At 44.0% G+C, this 20594-nt stretch overlaps 1 pseudogene; it reads right to left on the reverse strand.

Annotated features, from left to right (window-relative positions):
• Nucleotides 1-1911: 1911 nt before the first annotated feature.
• LOC140681272 (nuclear pore membrane glycoprotein 210-like) lies at nucleotides 1912-18400 on the reverse strand (annotated as a pseudogene).
• Between the last annotated feature and the right edge of the window lie 2194 nt (nucleotides 18401-20594).

Consider the following 20594-nt stretch of genomic DNA (forward strand, 5'->3'; position numbering starts at 1 on the left):
CCCATCAGAAAGAGCTCTTTGCTGAAAGGTGTGTGCCATGTTTCATTCATCATCTGCCTTGCTTTTTAAAGGGGGCAGATTGAGAAGTAAAGATTGGGCTGTGTTTGGGAGGTTTGATTAGGGAGCAGATTGGCTTGAAGACCAGTATTAACCCAGCCTTGCTAACCTTAATCTAATTGAGTAATTCCTTGGGACACCCCTGTTGATCTGCTGTTGGCAGGCAAGGATTTTCTGGGTGCAGGAGTCAGCCTGGCACAGCTCTGACATTTCAACTCAGATAAGGCCTGGACTTTGGAACAGACACACTGCCAGCAGCCCTTCTCCCTCTCAGGGAGAAAACAGTCAGGAACAAGCAGTAAGTGAACGGGGAGGAAAATCAGCATTAAATGCAAATCTCAGTTTATTAAATTAAAAAAAAATCTTTACATTGGCAGCAACCTGCTGAGAAAAATTTATATCCCCAAATCCCCCCGGCCCCAGGAATGGCCCCACAGGTGAGGTGAGCTCCTCGAGCCAAAGCCTGGCTGTTGCTTGCAGGAGGTTGGCTCCTGAGCCATACCAGCTCCCTACTTCATACCTTTTTTTTTTTTTCTTACCAGGACACTGCAACTACTTGCCTAAAGAAATGAAATAAGCAGCAAGCATTTGCCAAAGTACTCCCACCACGTGGAGCAGTTTGTTTTTCAGAACATTCGGTGCCAGATTGCTGAATGGGAAAGAGAAACAACAGAAGAGCAAAATCTCTCCTTTAATCATTTCTGAAGAGTTTATCACAGGAGCACTGAGATAGTCACAGCCCATTGGTTTCTTGCTGAATTCAAGTGATTCAAGTGGAAAAAAGACCACATCTTTCAAAACCCAAATGAACAAAATGGGAAGTTTGAACAAACCTAGAAAACGAACAGCTGCTTCTACAGTCATCACTGATTTCAGCAGGAATTGAAGATGCTTCGTGAAAACTGGAAGATATCTCTGACAACAAATACTACTGGAAGAATTGTCAAAGTATTTAAAAACATTACATTGCCAAGAGAGTGTAAATTAAGATTGGAAAATTGTGATTGCAAACACTGAGGGCTGTAGGAAGTCACGTTCAAACAACAGCCCAATGCTAAATTATAAACAGCCAAACTGCAAAAAATTCTTCAACAGCAACATGAAGTAATCTTTAAAAGCTTTATTAAATAATACAGATTTAAATAATATAGTCCAGTGCTAGAATCTGAACAACCATATCACAAGAAAATTCATAATAAAGAAGTCTTAAAGGCATTAATATAGATTCAAATTATTATCTACATCCAAACTTACCTTTTTTAGTAGTACTAGAACTTAGGGCACAATTTCTCCAAAATCAGCTATTAAGTTAGACAAGACTCAATACAATTTCATGTAACAGTCCTTGTGTTTTTAACACTGTGTGAAACCAAAACTCTATGCCATGCACTGGGTTTGCATTCCATTAATCTATTTGCCTGCATAGTTCTACACATGAAATATTTTGTTATTTCACTTTCCTTATGGTCTTGTACTTCCTACAAAAACTCTGCAAAACATGAAGTGGGCTACCACTTCTGACTTCTAGCTTTCTCAGAAAACCAACACAAGATTTTGTCACAGGCAGAAAACCCACTGAAACAAGAAATGTCCATGTGAGCAACTCACTGGGGCCTGAGCTCCTACACAGCAAAGCCCTGAGGCTTCAGAAGGAAAGAGAGGAGGTTGATATTGGATGTTAAGAAGAAATCCTTCCCTGGGAGGGTGGGCAGGCCCTGGCACAGGTGCCCAGAGCAGCTGTGGCTGCCCCTGGATCCCTGGCAATGCCCAAGGCCAGGCTGGACAGGGCTTGGAGCAGCCTGGGACAGTGGAAGGTGTCCCTGCCATGGCAGGGGTGGCACTGGATGGGCTTTGAGGTCCCTCCAACCCAACCCACGATGCTGGGATTCTGTGGAATCTGCTGGACCAAAGAGCTTGTGTTTGTCTGCAGCATGGCATCTTGTCATCTCTTACCTGAAACTGCATCAAATCCAGGTTCTGCCACAAAAATCTCCTGTGCTGGGAAGTCAAGGGCATCACTGTTGAAATCGAGATGGCAACTGATAATGGAGTGGGGCTGCAACTCAGCAATGGCTTCAATCTGAGCAGGTGAACACTCCCCTAGGGGGAAGGAAAAACATTCATCTCTAATTAAATACAAAATAAAATTGTAGCTGATTAAGTTGAATTAATTAAAAGCAAAATCATGGCTTGTAGCATTGAGTTATTCTACCACCTTCTGAAATAGTTTCACAAGGTTATGAGGATTTTAAAATCACTGGAAATCACAGACAGCTGCCTTTGCTCAGGGTCTAATCCCAAAGAGACGGCAATGAAAACTTCATAGGTTGTGGGGTTTTCTTGACAGGAATAATTTATTTACAGGAAAGAATAAGCTGCAGAGAATCTTCTACTCGCATGTCTCTCGAATAACTTACATGATCCTGGGAGCCTTGAGTTAGATTTTGGTATCTGGTGAGATGATTTTTTGGTAGGCTAATAACTTACATATGGCAAAATAAAATACTATTGGAAGAAGTGCTGATTGTTAAGCTAGAAGCTAAAAGGATCTATAACCACACAAAATACAGCACATTAAATAGAGGACACACTATGATGCTTAATGTTTGCATTGATTCTAACTGGTGATAAGTTCTGTCAAAGATTTAAGCATGGCAACTAAGTAAGAAAATGTAACAACCCCAAGAAGGCAAGTGCAATTAAACATAAAAGCAATTGGGTGATTGCCCATTAACTGTCGCTTGTATGACCAAAAATGGTATCTCTATTGAAATCTACTGATTTTGTTACTTGTGAAATATTAGCAGTGCTCCAGAACACCTTCCAAATTCTATCCCACGGCTCCTAGAGCTCCCGGGACTCTACAAAGGCATTTGAGGTTCCTGGGGATCTTGTTACCCTTAAACAACTAACAAAAACCCCATAACACAAACCAAAGCATCATGAATCAATAAACAAACAATAAACCAACAGCATAAATATTTTTTAATCATACCTTTCACATTTTTGTTTGTTTCCCCAATTGAAACTATGACTTTTGAAGCTGCCACTCCCTGCAAGCTTGCCTGCACACCATTGACATGCATTGCTGTGGTCCCCTGAGGCACATTAATCAAGATCTGAAAAAAGGATGAAACACATTGTTACCAAAAACTGTTTCAACAAATAAAAATGAAGGCAAAACCAGACTGGATTAGTTGTAAAAGACTCCACAAACCCATGTTTTTCTTTGAAATCCCAGATTTCTCTAATATTGGAAAATGCCTTTCCAAGCAATTTAAGCTAGCAAAAACATTTTGTCTCCCTACCCAACCCCCAGAAGTAATTATGCATAAAGCTTTATGTCTAAATTTAATTTTAAAAGAATGTCTAGTGCTTATGCTGGCTGATGCAGTGAATTGTGTCAACAGTACGACTGCATAGAGATAAATAAAATCATTTAATCTGATCATTGATGCATGGCACAACACTTGAGCAACTTCTTGTTGGCATCTAATCCTGCAGTGAAGTTTCATTCATAATAGCAGCCATACTCAAAAGTTGGTTAGCACCTGGAAGCAACTTAGCCAACAACGGAATCAAAATATACAATATAAGAACAGTAGAGGAAAAAAATCAAAATGGCTATGCTACATTTTCCTCCTTAGAAAAGATGTTTTAAAAAACATGATGTTTTGGCCACATACCAAACACTTCCCAACCATCTGCCTTTCTGGAAGAACATTTCTAAATATTTATAATAAAAAAATTCCACAGAATACAGTTTGGTTAGGTCCAAACCAATCTCAGCAGTAACAGAACAGTGCCTCAGCTCTCTGTAGGAGTTCAGTAGCCCAGGGATCTCATAGTAGAGACAGTGACCACCCCAGAGTCCCTTGCCAGGGCCACACCAGTCTTGGAATCCACGGGAAGAAGAGCACTTGAGGAGGAGCTCCACACGCCTGGCAGGCCTGGAAAACACCACAGGGGCACTGCTCACACCCTGCTGCCAACTGCAGCATCTCCTGGGCACTGGTGTCTGAGTGCCACTGCCAGGCAGGGCACACATCCCCCAGTGCCCAGGAACCACTCTGGTGTCTGAGAGTGCCACTGCCAGGCAGGGCACACATCCCCCAGTGCCCAGGAACCACTCTGGTGCCTGAGAGTGCCACTGCCAGGCAGGGCACACATCCCCCAGTGCCCAGGAACCACTCTGGTGTCTGAGAGTGCCACTGCCAGGCAGGGCACACATCCCCCAGTGCCCAGGAACCACTCTGGTGTCTGAGAGTGCCACTGACAGGCAGGGCACACATCCCTCAGTGCCCAGGAACCACTCTGGTGTCTGAGAGTGCCACTGCCAGGCAGGGCACACATCCCCCACTGCCCAGGAACCACTCTGGTGTCTGAGAGTGCCACTGCCCAGCAGTTACTCTGACACAAGCCCATTAATACCAACAATCAAACACAGTGAGTGAAGGCAGGCCTGACGCTGCAGGAGTCCCACAGAACCAAGCCTTTCCAGCTAATGGAATAGAAATATCAGAAGTGTGATGCTCAGGAATTCAAAACAAGAGACATATTGCATAGTGCAATTAAAATTAGAGGAATTGATCAAACCTATTTTAGTCATTAACAAGAACAGTGACGTTTGATTCTGAACAAACATGGTAAATCATGCATTTAGCTTTGCTGAGACTGGTGTCCCACGGAATAGCTGCTAACCCACACAGCTGGAGGCCACTCACCTTCCTGGGCTGTCAGCAAGGTCCTCGGGCACAGGACATCCCCCACCACCACGTCTGGGAGCTCTGGGAAGATGGCATGTTGCACAGGCAGTGGGATGTAGTCTGCAGTGCCCCTGTGCTCTGCATCCCACACCCTGAGCAGGGTCAGCCCCACGCTGACAGTCCTGATCACAAAGGTGTTGTTGGCAGCTCCCTTGGCGATCTGCACAAAGTCATCCCTGCACACAAACACAAGTGCTGCTGTGTGAGGGAAGGCTTGGGAATGGCATTGTCTCTCCAACAGGAGAGGTGTCAAACTCTTCAGCTGGCTGACTGCTTGTTTTCAGGAACAGTCATCTGATGAAGTCCAGCAAAGTAAGGAAATTGTAAAAATTATTCAGGTGTCACTGAGGCAAATTACAGTTCTCAGTTCACCACTATGCTGAGGAAATACCGAGATCGCAATTATGCATGAAAAGTACTTAATTGTGAGAATTGTAGAGCTTTAGAATGACATAATTTGCCTCTTTTTCCTTTTCTCAAGGGTGTTAGGAAGCCAAGAAATTTGAACACCAAAATGCAACTTCCCAGACGTAATGTCCAGTTCTGGTATCTACCAAATTCAGCAAGGTGCTCTGCAGAAAACAAACCATGTTTCAGTAACAGCACTAGTGGTATTCTACTGAAGACCACAGGAGGCTGCTTCACAACATTTACTCTGTGAGGCAGAGACCAAAGCCTTTTGAGGCTTGTCTCTGCTGTGGGAAGGTTGCACAAGCCCATCTGAGGAGACAGCCCCATATCCAGAACGTTCCCCACCTTACGTAAGCCCTCAGTGAGTCAGTGGAACACAGCACTGGGAGAGGCAGATGCTGATGGATCAATTGTTTCTCTGGGCCACTGCTGCGTGCAGGGGGATGATTCAGAGTCACTCAGAGCAAAGCACCACTCCTGCAGGTCCCACTGGGACCACGCTTATCCGGGCAGCTTTCCATGGCTAGGGAATACCGATTGCTAACTGCAACTCTCCTTCCCGCCACTGCCTCTGAAGGCTGCAGAGACAAAACCCTTGCTTTGCTAATCCCAGCCCAAGCTGTATGTTCACTTGGTATCCCTGGAACCACTTTTGTTTTATGTATGTCTGGCCTTTTCTTGCTCTGTGTAATTACCACCCGTGACAGACACCCACCTGTTGGTGGCAAAGTTGAGCACAGCATTGTGTGAATGGAAAGTATCTCCAGAGTTGTCCTGGAAATGGACTGTAAACGTCAGTGTCCCACCCAGGGGCAGGGCCTGCAGTGCCTCTTTGCTCTGGGTCAGCAGAACCGGCCTCATGGAGATCCTGAGGTAGGGGATGGGGCAGTCCTGGAAAAGCATCGACAGTGAGAAGGAAAGTTCAATTGCTTTCTATGATGCCCCTGTAAAAGTAATTGAAGAAAGTTATTTTTATGTAAATATCCAGAGCTGCCTTTATGAGCCACCTGCATTTTGCCATATGCCAGGACTAACACATGAAGCTGCTGTTGTAAGTATCTCCATTTCAGGTTAAAAGGGGCCTGTGACACTGCCTAGTCCAGCCCCCTCTCAAGCTGGGTTACCCAGGGCCAGCTGGGCAGGACCATGTTCAGGCAGCTCGGGCATCTGCTCGATGGAGACTCCACAGCTCCTGAAGCCTGTGTTCAACAGCCACCCCAGTAAAAAGTGCTGTCCCGTGTTCAGACAGTGTTTCCTCTGTGTTCCCCTTGCCCTGTCAGGCTGAGAAAAGCCTGGCTCTGTCTGCTTTGTACCCTCACAGCTGATATTTCTTAGCCCTTTTTTCTAGTACCACTGGGAACTGAAACAAGAAACAATCATGAAGAAACATACATCACACACAGACTTCAGAGAACACATTACTATCCTATCAATTCAAACTGTTGAGATTCCCTGGATATGCAAGTGAAGAAGTGGCCCCATGACCTCTCTCCTAATAATTCCTGAAATAAAAGGTGCAATTATTGCCCAGGTATTAGAAGGGTAGCTCACAATGTATGTGTGAGTAAGGGGATGGAATGGTCACTGCTGCCCAGCTCCCCTGCAGCAGGTGAGAAAGCCAAGCTGTTCCAGGCAGAGCTGGAAGCTGACAAACCCTGAGGGCTCAGAGGCTCAGCTTGGTTCCCTCAGTGCCTCTCCTCAGCCAAGGCAGAAGTTGGGAACTGCTCTGAACTCCTCAGGAGAGTCTGCTCCATTAACCCTATGTGCACAGCCCCCCATTTCGGCAGTAACACTCCAGGCAAGAAAGGTTTTCTGAAGACAAAGACTTGACAACCTGTTCTTTTGGTGTTTAAATTGCATATTACTATTCTTGATTAACTTACCTAGGCTAACGAGCAAAATTACCCAACAAAAATAACTATATCTCTCTTTTTATTACAGCTGTTGGAAAAGAAATAATGGACAGAGGAAGCAAAACTCCTCAATTATATTGAAAAAACTATTTTAAAAGAAGGCCTCAAGCTTATCTTGTAGAAAAATCCTTTATTTTCCTGACCTAAGAGGCTCAGCTAAAACGTAAAATTTTGCAATCTGAAAATGTACATGTCAGAACATAAAAAGGAAAGGACAAATTTGGCCTCAAGCAAAATACATCTTTGGTGAATCCAAAAAAAAAAAAAAAAAAAGAAAAAGGCCATGGGCTGGTTTCATCAGTTAAAATCTCCACGCACACAGATCTCTGCCCAACAAGCCGTGGTTACAAGCCAACAAAAACCCCATTTCCCTGAAAGATTATCAAGCTTGCTTTACTTTAAAATTTCAGCAACTGTCCCACAAGGGACGACTGCTAAATTTAATATTGATGAAAACAGCCTTTTACTGTTAAAGTATCTCAGATTTTGATGGGTTTTTTTTTAATTCAATAAATAAATAAAATAAAATGCTGAGTCCAGCAGGCCCAGGCAAGTGCTGAGCTTGGTCCCACACTAAGCCCACTGTCACTCCTTCTTCACCCACTGTCCCTGGCTTATGTAAGAGCCCTTCTTTGACCAAGTTCAAGGTCTAAGTCTTAGGTGATGCTGCTGCAGCAGTTTGGTTCTTAATTGTGTACACTTGTAAACAGACAACACCAGACCTTATGAAAGAAGGACAAAGTGAAGGAGAGAGCTTTGCCTCAGAATGACACAACAGATTCAAGCTCATCTCCAGCTCTGTCACAAGTTTTCTGACACGACCTTCAGCAAAACCTCTCAAGCTCTCTCAGCTCTTCCGCCATAAAATGAATTGTGTTACCTCATGAGGTTCAAAATATCATTTCCATAAAGGCACTACAGTTGTAGTAAGTACAGGAGAATAAATGAGCTGTACAAGGTGCTGAACTGAGATGGGTCCTACTACACCATCTTGGGTACAGGACAAACTCACACAGGGGATCTGACTTCAGTCCCACTGCGTGCTGACTAAATGGTGTTTGAGCCACCCCAAACTCATCAGACATTTTTCACTTGCCAAAGGGAAGAAACAAGGTCATCAGTAACAGAGCTGGAGGTAAATTTGGGAAATTCCAAAATTCAAATAAAAAAATCCACCAAGACACTTTACAGTGATTACAGGAACAGCAAACACTTAGAAATAACTTAAAGCACTCAATTGTACATTTTTCTCCTTTAGCTGGGACAGAGGGAAGATGCTGACAGTAAAAAGGGATAAGAGGAAGGGGAGCAGTGGCTATCTCAAGGCTCATGCTGCCAGATGCAGGAAGTTCTTGGCTCAAGGATTTTTTGAACAGAGATGATGGGCTTACATTCCTTGGTGTCCCACGGTTCAAAGCTCAGAACTGTTAATTCCCACACTGCTCATTTTTCAGAAGTGAAGTTCAAGAAGTGCAGCCAACAATCCCTGTTGGAGCAGTGAAGATGTACTTGAGGAAAGTGCAAAGGAAGGGAGCTGACAGTACCTTAACAGCAGCTATGATGGTCTGGTTGATGCCAAACAACTCCTGTGAAATCACTTCAATGGTTGAGGATCTGACCACAGACCCAGAGACGAGGAATCCTCTCTCATCAACTTTCACTACAGGGACTTTGTCTGGCCCATCCAGGACACGGTAACTTAGGGAGGCAACTCGGTCCCTGAAGCAAAACAGAAAGTAAGGAACCCTTTAAATGTGTAAAACCATATTTAGGGTCTCTTCCAATACAAACCAGTCTGTGATTCCATTAAACTTAGGGTTCCGTCCCCCTAAAATGCAAATGCCTCTAAAGCTTTGCCCTCAGTGTGTGTCCTACTGTCTCTATCTGACCATTATTATGCTGGGAAAACTACATTTCAAGCCTGCTATGAGTCTAAAATGTCAGTCTTTGAAAAGAGATTATGTAAAAAGAATTTCTCATTTGGAAATGACATTTTAATCTGAAAATACAGCCATAACCTCTGTGTGCGAAATACACATAATTATATTCCACAAAGCCTCAATTACCCATCAAAACCTCTACAGGAAGCAGGCAGCAGGATACTGCTTTAACTGGCTCAGCTGCTTTTAAAAAAAGGATCTGAAAGTTCCCAATATTGAATGAATTTTACAGCTACAATCTAATACAAGATTTGACAAAGCCTGAGAGAACAGTAAGATACCATGAACCAGCAGGTAAGCTGTGTATTAAATGGATGAACAGTGCTACTGAGAGACTGAAACAGCTCCCTTAAACACAACAGTCCTACAGTGTGGATACAGGGCTGACACAAGCCACACTATGGAAACTGAGCACTGACCTGTTGGTCTGAAGTTCAATAAAGGAATTTGGTGACATGAGGATCTGCTCTGCTTCTGCCTCTGGGGTGACTAGATGAAGTTTTTCAAACACCTGGAAAGTAAGAGGCATTTTGGCCCACTGTTGTGTGCAGACAGTAATTTACTTTATTTATTTAATCTTCAAAATAAATCAACAAACAAAACTAAACAGAGCTGTAACTTTCTTTCTTCTCTTGTATAATATATATGGTAAAACAAGACAACTGAACATGAGTATTATGAGTATTTAAGAATGGGACAGCCAGTACTTCTACAAGTTATTCTGAGAGTATTTATTTCCAGGGTTATGGGTAAACTGGTTTGTAGTAAGTTCAAGAATTTTCTTCAGCATGAAAACAGAGGATTTCTCAAGGAGAGACGTTGGGAACGCCATATTCACCCGAGTTACTTTAGACACTCCCCCTAACCCCATGAGCCCCTGAACTGCATGAGCCCAAATGAGGAATATTATACAAACAAGAGTAAGGGCTCAAAGGTAAACCAAAGCTGGAGCTACTCTGCATTTCAAATTCCTGATCTCAAATACAGACTTCAGCCCAGTTCTGAAGGAGATACTTCAACATGAACAACTGTGTAGGAAATCATCCTACCTGAATCTGGATTTCGTCAGACAGTTCCCTTCCCATGTTGTAGAACTGGTTGGCTGCAGCATCAAGGACCTTCACGACAACTTTGAGGCCTGTTCTTCCCTTTACTGTGCCATAAACATCCACTGCAAAGTTGTAGTTTGCAGGAAGCTGAAAAGCAGCCTTGGACAGGAGAAAGGGATTCAAGTTTGACTCATGGAAAGCGCAGACATTGGCACCGAGGTGCTGACCACTGATCCTGGCTTTTGAGGCAGTGGAGGCAGCAACATTCCCTGCATTGCCCTGAAGTGGCCGTTTCCTTTTCCCAAGCTGCACACACACGCACTACACACACACACACACACACACACACACACACTTTACCTCACTGTGCCTTGTCCTGACATCCAGGGTGTCCCTCCTGCTGACAGACCAGTGGAACGTTAACCCCGGCACAGCACTGCCGAAGGAGAAAGGAGTCTGAGTGCTGGTGATGCCCATGACATAAACTGGCATCTGGAAAGAGAGAAACCAGCCTGCTTAGGTAATGCCAGCATGCAAACCAAACACCTGCCCACGGCAAAGAGAATTTAAATTCCCTCTGATTAAGAGATGGGGTCTCTCATGAAGAAAATGGTTCCTCCCAGAACTGCAGTGCTGTCACCAGGAGGTGTGACAGCAACGAGCACAAGCTGCAGTTCCAACACGTGAAGGTGACAAAAGCCAATCCCTAACCAGCTCACCTGAGTACCAGCCTTCATTCGTGTGATGGGTGCCCGAATTCTCACAGCTGTCAGCTGTACCACCTCAACTTCCACCTTGTCCTGGGGAAGAGGAAGATAAGACACTGAAAGCACTTGTCAAACAGAAACCAGACTTCACTTTCAGGCTCTACAGCCACTATTTTATCATTATCTAATCACTGTTGCTCTGTGATTTCTGTGAGATGTCAGAAGAAATACAGATGGACAAATTCAGTAGGACTGTAAAAAACTAAAAAGGATTAAATTTTGATTTATAAGCATTTAAAAATGCCCCCTAGATTGAAAAAAAATCTACTCAAAAGTACTGATGACATGAATGATGGAGCTGAGAGGTCAGAGACAGCAGCAGACAAGATCACAAGGGGCCCCAGAAGAAGAGGGATGAAGAAACCCAGGAGTAAAGGAAGACACAGAGAAGAGCTGGAATGAAATGAGGATTGTAGAGCACCAAATGGGACAACTGAGAATAAAAACATGATGTTTGACTCTGATATCTCCTCTTCATATACCCAGGCATTCCTGATAGATTTTATTCCTGCTGTGTACTGGGGAGGAAAGGTCAGACCTGGACCTCACCAGGCAGCAGATTGACCTTTCAAGTTCAATTTGCCTCCTGTCACACGATTAGGGCAGACTGCTGTCCATACATTAAAAAGCAGACATTTCTTGGGTTTTTTGGGTTTTTTTTTATATTTAGTTTGTGTCTTCTTGGGACTGTTCTGGCACCTGTCAAGCAGCAGAGCTTTGTGGTTCACAGCAGCTGTGCTGCCCTGAGCTCAAAGGAAAAAATCATAAGATCTGGCCCAGGTTCTGTTCCTCTGAGTCTCATGGAAGTCCCAGGGACTTGTGCTCCCTTGCAGGCCTGCCCACCTCCCTCACACACAGCTGCAGGAAAATCTAAGGACACAGATTCTGAGGGAATGTCAGGGATTCACTGCTTGCACCTCACAGATGGGGTCAGACCACAGCAAGGGATGACAGTGTTCTATACTGCTGCAGCTTAGGAGACAATTTTTTCAGCAACAGCTGCCTTCGGATCATCCTGACCTAAGAGGGAATGCAGATCAAGACAACCTTCTGCTGTGCTAGAAAGGCTTCTTTAGATGGGCTTTTCTAGATGCACTAACCAATTCTGACAACTCCAGACTGGTCATAAAGCCTCCCTGGTTATCTGTGAGACTGATTTAAGGCACAGCAAGATTTACCTGCCTGTCCAAAGTACTACCTGTGCTAATACCTGTGTAAGTTCACGTGCCAGGGAGAAGGAACTCTGAGTTTTCATCTTCAGGAAACCAGAGAAGTGCACGAGGTAACACTGCTCATGCAGAAAGACTCTGTGCCCCCTTTCAGAGCCAAAGCCACAACTCAGAGAGCTCCTGTCAGCCCTTAACAGCACCACAAACATTACCTGGGACACTGCCACAAGCTTCTCTGTCTCTGCATCAACAGCCTGCAGCAATCCTGTCACCACCCCGCTGCCAATGGCCACTCCTCTGACCAGCCCAGAGCTGATCACTGCTGCAATGTGCTCGTTGTCAATGGAGAAAATGATGTTGGAGAGAGGCTGGGGGCCTCCTTCAGCCCTGATCTGTCAGAACAGCACACAGAACAGCTAATGAACCCTTCAGATAGTTCTGGTCACCTCTACAGGGCACACCCTCCCTGCTCAGCACCACAGTGACTTCAGTGCTGCCTGCACCTTCCCAGGACAGCTCCAGGACTATTCCCCCAGGTCCTAGCAGGATGTCAGCCTGGGAAATGCATGAGCTGAGCACAGAAGTGGACCCGGTGCCTCACAGAGTGTCACAGGTTGATGCCACCTCCACTCCAGAAAGTTTCAGCAAACTTTACCTCCCCTTCTCCTCAGCACCCTGGTGTAGAGCTCTGCTCTGTGTTTCAGTGTGAACAACAAGCCCACCATGCCTAATTTCATGGAGCTGACAGATTTACTCATGCTGTGCTGGTATTTATCACCAGAAAAGCTGACACCCAATTGACAAAAGCAAATACAAATCCTTTGATCCAGCGATAGAGCAAAACAGAAGCTGGCTCAAGAATGACATTGTTCTTGCTCACTGGAGTATCCATCACAGAAACATAATGGGCTGGGTTGGGAAGGACCTCAAAACTCATCTTGTTCCATGGGCAGGGACACCCTCCACTAATCCCAGGCTGCTCCCAGCCCTGTCCAACCTGGCCTTGGACACTTCCAGGGATCCAGAGGCAGCCACAGCTGCTCTGGGCACCCTGTGCCAGGGCCTCCCCCCGCTCACAAGGAACAATTCCTGCCCAATAGCCCATGTGGCCCTGCCCTGCGTTGGGTTGAAACCACTCCTGGTGTCCTGTCACTCCAGGCCCTTGCCCAAAGCCCCTCTCCAACAAGCCTGTCAGTCCATTCAGTGTGAATGCAGATAAATGTCAAGTTGAGTATTTCCTGCTGAAAATCCAGTTATGAAGATTCATTTTACAACAGAAATTACAAAGTAAAGAAAATATGTAAGATGATGCCTCACCTGAATCATGGCCCAAATAATTAGGGTCACTTTCCTTGGCAGTAGTCTAAATGGGGTAAAGACCTAAAAACAGAAATATGAATACCTGTGTTCAGGATCCTTCAGTCAGATAAATGACACCACAAAACTATACAAGTGTACAACTGATTCTTTAGTTGCTTAATCACAGTAAACTGAGCATGCAGAAATTTACCTCATGTGCGTTAAACAACACTGAAATCTGACTGGCATTAGGTCAGCTTCCAGACAGAATGAATTTTATGGCAAATTGATTACTATACTGTAACCATAATGTATGTATTCCTGTTCCACTGTAGCACAGACTTTCTTTATGCATGTATCTTATCTGAAATTATTTACTTCAATCTGCTGTGGAGCAGAGTTGAGTCTCTGTCCTCTTCTGTCAGCCACAGTTGCCATCAGACTCGTCTGCCCAATGCTCATCCCACGCACAGGAAAGCAGCAGTGTGCTCATCCGGAGCCTCCCTCAGGGGGCTGCAAAGAAATCCATTAAAGAGATAGTAAATTACTGTGTAAATTACAAATAGCAAATCAAAGGACTCATTTAGTGACCAGCAGTTTTACCATAAGGCTAAGTGACTGTCTGAAGCAAAGTTGAGGAAATTATCACAATTTTACACATGATTGCTCTTTGCAAACTGTGCTTTATTGAAACATTAAATACTTGAAGTGAAAATGAAACAAGCAACAGACACAGTGAGTTTGATAACATCAGATGTGCCTTCACACAGCACTCTTCACCTGACAATCTCTGCCAAGTCACTGCTTCCAAGATGCACAAAGCTTCATCAGTCATCACACTGGAGGAATGCAGTCTCCTTCATCAGCCAGCAACATTCAGCCTGTTAGCTCAGGAAACTTCCCTCACAAATAATATTTTACCTTTTAACAGGTAATTAACGATTCACAAAAAGAAAATAAATAGACTCTCAGCCGTTGTGTATTACCATGCCTTTAACCTCATATCTTTATTCATTTTTTGCCAATTCTTATTCACAGATTAATTTCAAAAGTCCATTAACTTACACAAGTGAGACAAACTGAGATGCTGCTTTGAGACTGAGATCCATGACAGGGAAGTATTTTGCCAGAAAAGGTTTCTTTGAGTCATCCAGAACTCTGACATAAGCTTTAACTGTTTTTCCAATCTCCACCTGAAACAGATATATCCAGTCATTCTGCATTCACACCACTCTTATTTATTCGCATAAAAATTTTCACTTGATTTTGTATTATACTTGTAGTAGGCTAGTGGAGTTAGAGCCCCAAGGTTAGACTAGCACTGATTTTAAAGACTAATCCCTGCCAGCTGGAGTTAGTGTCAGATGAAATGAATGAACTCAGGTCCTTCAGCTGGCAAGGGCATAATTAAAACATCCAGAAATATCAACACTTCTTTTGTTTAAGGTGCACCCAAGCTGGCAAGAGCAATGAGCTGGACTTTCTTCTGTTCAGTTTTAAAGCCTGACATATGGAAAATGACCCTGGGGCAAAACCTACTCCTAAAAGAATTGCTCACATGCACTTTAAACAGGAGGAAATGTAAATGAGCATGTCCATATAAATTAGGGATTAATATTACTATGTAAATGCAAAAGCTGAGATTTCTGCCACACAGAACACAAACAGATACCTGATACCCTGAGACCCTTATAACCTGAAGGGATAAATTTTGGAGGGAGAAACAGAGACACAGGGAGGTTGCAGTTGTTTCTCTGTTGTAGCATCTTGTCCATGTGTGATCTCTGTGCTCAGGACCAGCAGCACAGGAGCCAGGGCAGGCTGGATCAGCTCCTAATGCTGCTTCCAAGGCACTGACCTTGCCAACAACTCACACGTGAATTCCTGGATATCAGACACATGAATTTCAGCTTCAGCTGGGGCAGGGAAAGCCAGACACAGGTCTTGAATCATTACAGTCACTGATCCTGGGAGCAGAGGCTGCACCTGCAATGCCAAAAGAAAACTGCCTTATAGCACTTCTTTTGTCTCTTGTTCACAGGATAAAATTTGTATCACTTTCAGGGCAGAAGCAGTTGGATGCAGAAATCTCCAAGCTTACACAAGGAGAATTCTTCCACCAAAATAAAAATCAAGCTCTAAAATGTATGTAAAAAGTATTAAGCTACTGAGCTAGTGCAAACAGCCCCCAGGCACCAAGTGAATTAACAGCTCTTCATCTGGAACAGTCTGGCATCCTGTTACCCTCCCCCCAACAGGAGAAAAAACACACAAATCATTTAGAGCAACAAAATTTTCTTAGAGTGAAAACCAAAGTGATAAGGAAAAAAAAAAAAAAGTGAGAACAAAAATTATGCCTGTAAAGCACTGGTATTGCTTCCTGTAAGGTTTGTACTCTACTGTCACTGCTTTTCATCTGAGCAGCCAAAACCTGGTGGTAGATCCTGGCAAGTAAGAGGACAATTGACAGATCAGGTGTTTCTTTAATAAAACTATTATTACATTTTTTTTAAAGAACGAGAATGTTACACTTAACAGATAAAGAGAATAAAACAATGAAGAGAGAGACCTCTGGTCCCAAACACAAGCCCTCAGAACTAAGCACCCATTCCAAAGTCCCCTCTGCCAAGGCCATGCAGCCACACCTTGCTCCTCACATCAGCTCTGCAGTTCTCCTGCAACTCCCTGACCTTGTCACAGACCTCAGGACAATCCCAGCTGTTCTCCTCCCTTTGGCCAGGGAGCAGTGAAGTCGGGTGTCCTGCTGTGTGCTCTGAACTCTGAACAAGGGGAGATGGACAGGCCCCCAGTGCACAGGAGCTCAGTGAACTCTCAGCTCTGCCCAGCAGCACCACAGGAGCCAGCAGCAGAGCAGTGGGGAAAGCTGACATTTTGTTCTGTGAGGGCACTACTCCTGTTTCTGCCTCAAAATAGAAAGGGATGTGAAGTTTTAATAAAGGTCAGCTTCCAGAACAGCAGCAGTTCCCAGAGAGGGTGGCTAACACAGGGGCTGGGCAGCAGGGCAGGGGAAGTGGCACAGGGAGGGAGCTGGAATGGAGCTCAGCTGGGCTGGGAGACCAGAGAAAGCAAACAGGGAAAAGGGCAAACAGGGCTACTGCAACTCTTAAAACTCTTCCTGTCTCAGCAAACTCTGCTGTTCTCCTCTCCCATTATGTGCCCAGTGGCTCCCAGTATCCAGGGATATTGCACTGGTGGCCACTCTTCACTCTTCCCCTGCTACCACCCACCCATGCCCAGAGAAGCTGCTGTGTCAAAACCAGAGGGAGAGCTACAGAATTCCTCCTTGGCAGTCCCACTGAAGAGTCTGAGAATCACTGCTCCACATAACTTGAATTTAGTTTCTCACAAGAGTTTACTGCCAACTCATCCTCTGTCAACTTGGCTGCACTGGTACTTGCCATGGCAGCAGCCTTACAGAGCCTGCTGATTTCCCAGGCCATTCTGCTGCTTCCATGGAAAAACCCAGGGCTTGTACTGGGATGGAACCCAAGCACTGCACACAGGGCTAACAAACCTGCCAAATGTGTGTGGGGTTGCGTTTTTTAAAAAATGTGTTTAATGTGGACTTCTCTCTCCTTTAATCTGACAGGCAGTTAAATCTCTTCCCACACTTCACAAAGCCTGTCTTGCTGTCACTGCTCCACTCCTGAATTCCAGACAAGAGCACTGAACCTATCTCATGGACATCAGTTAAACCCATCAGGGAGACCGAACTAAAAAACTATTAAGAGTTTGAACAGTGTACTATGTACAAAAACCTCCTCATCTCTTTTACTTTTTTTCTCACCTCTGTGCCTAGTTGGAAAAAATATTCCCACCTCACACTTAAAATAGTTAGAGACAATTAAGATGTTCCATCAATTCTTTTGATATTCTAATTTCCACCTTAGTTATCATTATTTCACATCTTTATCAGCATTACTTTTTAAAAGACAAACCTGTAATTGATACATTTATAAAAACCACTCTTTAGAGCAACTTGTTTTGTTTCAAGTTCTTTCCTAATGAAAGCAGCAATACAAACACAGCGTTTTATTGGTTTTCACTGCAGAATGCATTTCATATCCCAGGCCTGATGAAGTCAAGCACACTTGCACTTTATTGGCATCTTCTAGTGGAAAAGTGTATTAGAAACTTCATATGGAGATCAGAATAAACTCTTTAATAAATATTCATTCACAAAACCAGGATGCAATACTGTGATTTTAAAATACCCTGAAACAACACTGTAGGATAGAAGAATTTGAAACCTTCAGAACTACTGGCCCACAGCAAATACTCCAGTATTACTTTGGAAACCAATTAATCTTATGGGTAGCTTCTGAATAATTCTGTCATGTTACTCTTTTTGGTGTGTTTGTGAAATCAGGAACATTTTACTACAAAGTTGTAATGGGTGAAGTACTTGGAACTGCCTTTTACCTTATACAGGGAACACAACTGCATCAAAGCTGTAAAGAAACAATTTCCTGTACCTGAGACTAGAGCAGAAAGTGCCAGTGCAAAGATCCCCTGCCTGAAGCACAACCGTGACAGGCAAACACATCCAAAATGCAGCTACTGCCTCCCTATTCACACCTGCTGCAAAATGCCCAGGAGTGCTGAAGCTGCAGAACAATAACCTGGTTGGCAAAAAGGTGTAAAACCACAAAATACTGCACTCACCAAAGCAATGCCTTGAGTCTCTTCATGTGTCACTCTTACAATATTTGGCACACTGGTATTAATGAAAAAATATCCAGAACCTTGTTGGAGGAGAAGTTCTGCCTGCAAAACCAGAAAAGCATCCTGAATTAAGATTATATCTTTCCAGTAAAGCTGTCTCCTCACACACCCCCTTTAATGTGTGATGTTTTCCTCCCTGCAGCTGGAAAGCAGCAGAGTAACTCCTCACCTGGATGTCAGGGTGGTTGTAGATGGAGAGCCCAGTGGGGCTCACTTTCACATCTTCCACAAGCATCACTTCAATGGTGGCAGGCCCTGGGAGCACAGCCTCGTGCTGCAAGAACAATGTTAGCAGTTACAGAAAGAGGCACAACACTGCCAGAGTCCTGTGTGTGCAGGGAGGATGTTTAAAGCAGGCAACCAAAGCTCAGAGCACAGGCTGAGGGATGAGATGCCCACAAGATCCAGAGGGCTCAGTCAGTCAGCACAGGGAAGGGCATCCTCAGGGCTGCTCTGTTCTGCACCCCTGGCCAAGTGTCACGATCCGCTTATAGCGGGGTGTCGTGATGGTTCGTTAGCTGATCCCAAAGTGCAAAAGACAAACAGCAGGGGACTATCAGTTTAATCACAACAGATGCACCTTCATTAAGGGCCAAAAACAATAAATGCGATAGTGGGGTCAGAAAAGAAATAAAAAGGAGAGAGAGAGAGAGAGAGAGAAGGGGGGATGGGAATAGCTACCAACACAGGCGAGGTCCTCAGTGGTCCGGACCATGGGGATCCGTCTTGTTGTGTTGGGGAGAGTCTCCAAAATCCTGCCCAACCCAGGGGTCCAGTTATAGTTTACAGAAGGAAAGGGGGGAACATGCAGAACAATGAGAGTCTATTGAAATTGCTGTGGGGGGAACAGGTGTATCTACAGAAAATCATCCAGGCTGAACAAACACAATAATGAATAAGTCCATTGAAGTTACTGGAGAAGAACAGGTCATGTCATTTCCCCCCACCACCACTCTCTGTGGTAGGGGTCTCAGTCTCAGTCCTTGGGGAGAGGGTTCTTGATCTCCGTCTGTCATGGTGGTAAGGAGGCAGATGAGGGGTTTTCAGTGAGAGACCACCAGAGTCACCCCAACAGTTCATTCAGCTTAAAGGTGGAGAGTGAAGCAGGAATTGCAGAACGCCGCTCTGTGCTGGGTCCACGCTGGGTCTTTGCCAAGTCCTTGCCAACTTTTTGCCAAGTTCTTGCCAGGCCTCGTTGGGAACAGAACGTAACGGTGCAGCGGCTGCACCTGCACTGTTGCCTTCTCCAAGCCGGAACTGCAGTGGGGGAAGGGAGTTCCTTCTCATGGCAATTGGCAGGCAAATGAGTGAGGGTCTTCAGACGGCCTCTTACACCACCCCGTGACTGACGATTGCCCTCAAGAGATCTTCAGCAGGGTTCTGTAGTGTCATTGTGAAGTCTTCAGGACTCATCTAGTGTTGGCAGCATATCCCAGAGAAGGGAAAAAAAAAAAAAAAGGAGGGGAAAAGAGAACCGGGAAAATAGTAAAACAATAACAATAATTAGTATAAATTGAATCAATATTAATTGGAACAATTTTCTAATCAATAAACAATGAGTTGATTAAATAATAATAAAACAATTCTTTAATAATAAACTAATAAAACAATCTTTAAGAATTCAAATCAGGTTTTCTAAGTGACTAAAACAAACAATCTTCTAATCTTATAATTGCTTTGTGTCTATAGTCCTGGGGATGTCTATAGTATAAAGCACATCACCCAAGTGGTGTGCATTAATTATAGCTGTCAATTTTGTTAATTGTTTTATCATTCTCCAATTCATAATAAGCAAGATTGCTGATAAAGCAAAGCCAATCAAAACTAAAATCAAAAGGACAACAATGGGATGACACAATTTGTTCAGGATACCTGTAGCAGTAGGTGACCACCCAAAAAGTGTATCCCACCACCTATGTTCTGCATCACTTTTCACCCTTTCTATAACCCGATGTATTTCTTGTACATCATGATGAATAGTTACCAGTGTTTTCTGTCCATTCTCCTTGATTTTTCCTAAGATTTCAATTAAGTCCTGGTGAAGCAACAATTGCCTTACCAGAGTAAGATTCATTCCAATGGGGGTAGGCAATAGCTTATGAATCAGCGTGTAATTAGATTCTAAAAGTTGATATGAAGTAACTGGAGCTTCTAAAGAAAAATCACATCCTGTAATTTTAGTGAAATTGTAAGCACAAAAATTTGAATGATTTTTAGTATCTACTACTGTGTCTTCTACATACACTGTTTAGAAGCAGTTCTAAAGCATGCACATCCATTGCCTATATATACAAGGAATGTTTTAAGAGTTTCATTAGGATGGATTTCAAAGTGACAGATATTTTGTTCAGTGTCCAGGCAAATATCCTGAGCTATAATTGCATTGCCTTCACAAATGAACCCTTGTTGTTCTCGGACAATACAAAATTCTAGGTTAACAGTTTGCCATTTATCATCAATTTGTCGGGCCCGTTCTC

Source organism: Taeniopygia guttata, chromosome 33 (assembly GCF_048771995.1).
Source record: "Taeniopygia guttata chromosome 33, bTaeGut7.mat, whole genome shotgun sequence".
NCBI lineage: Eukaryota > Metazoa > Chordata > Aves > Passeriformes > Estrildidae > Taeniopygia > Taeniopygia guttata.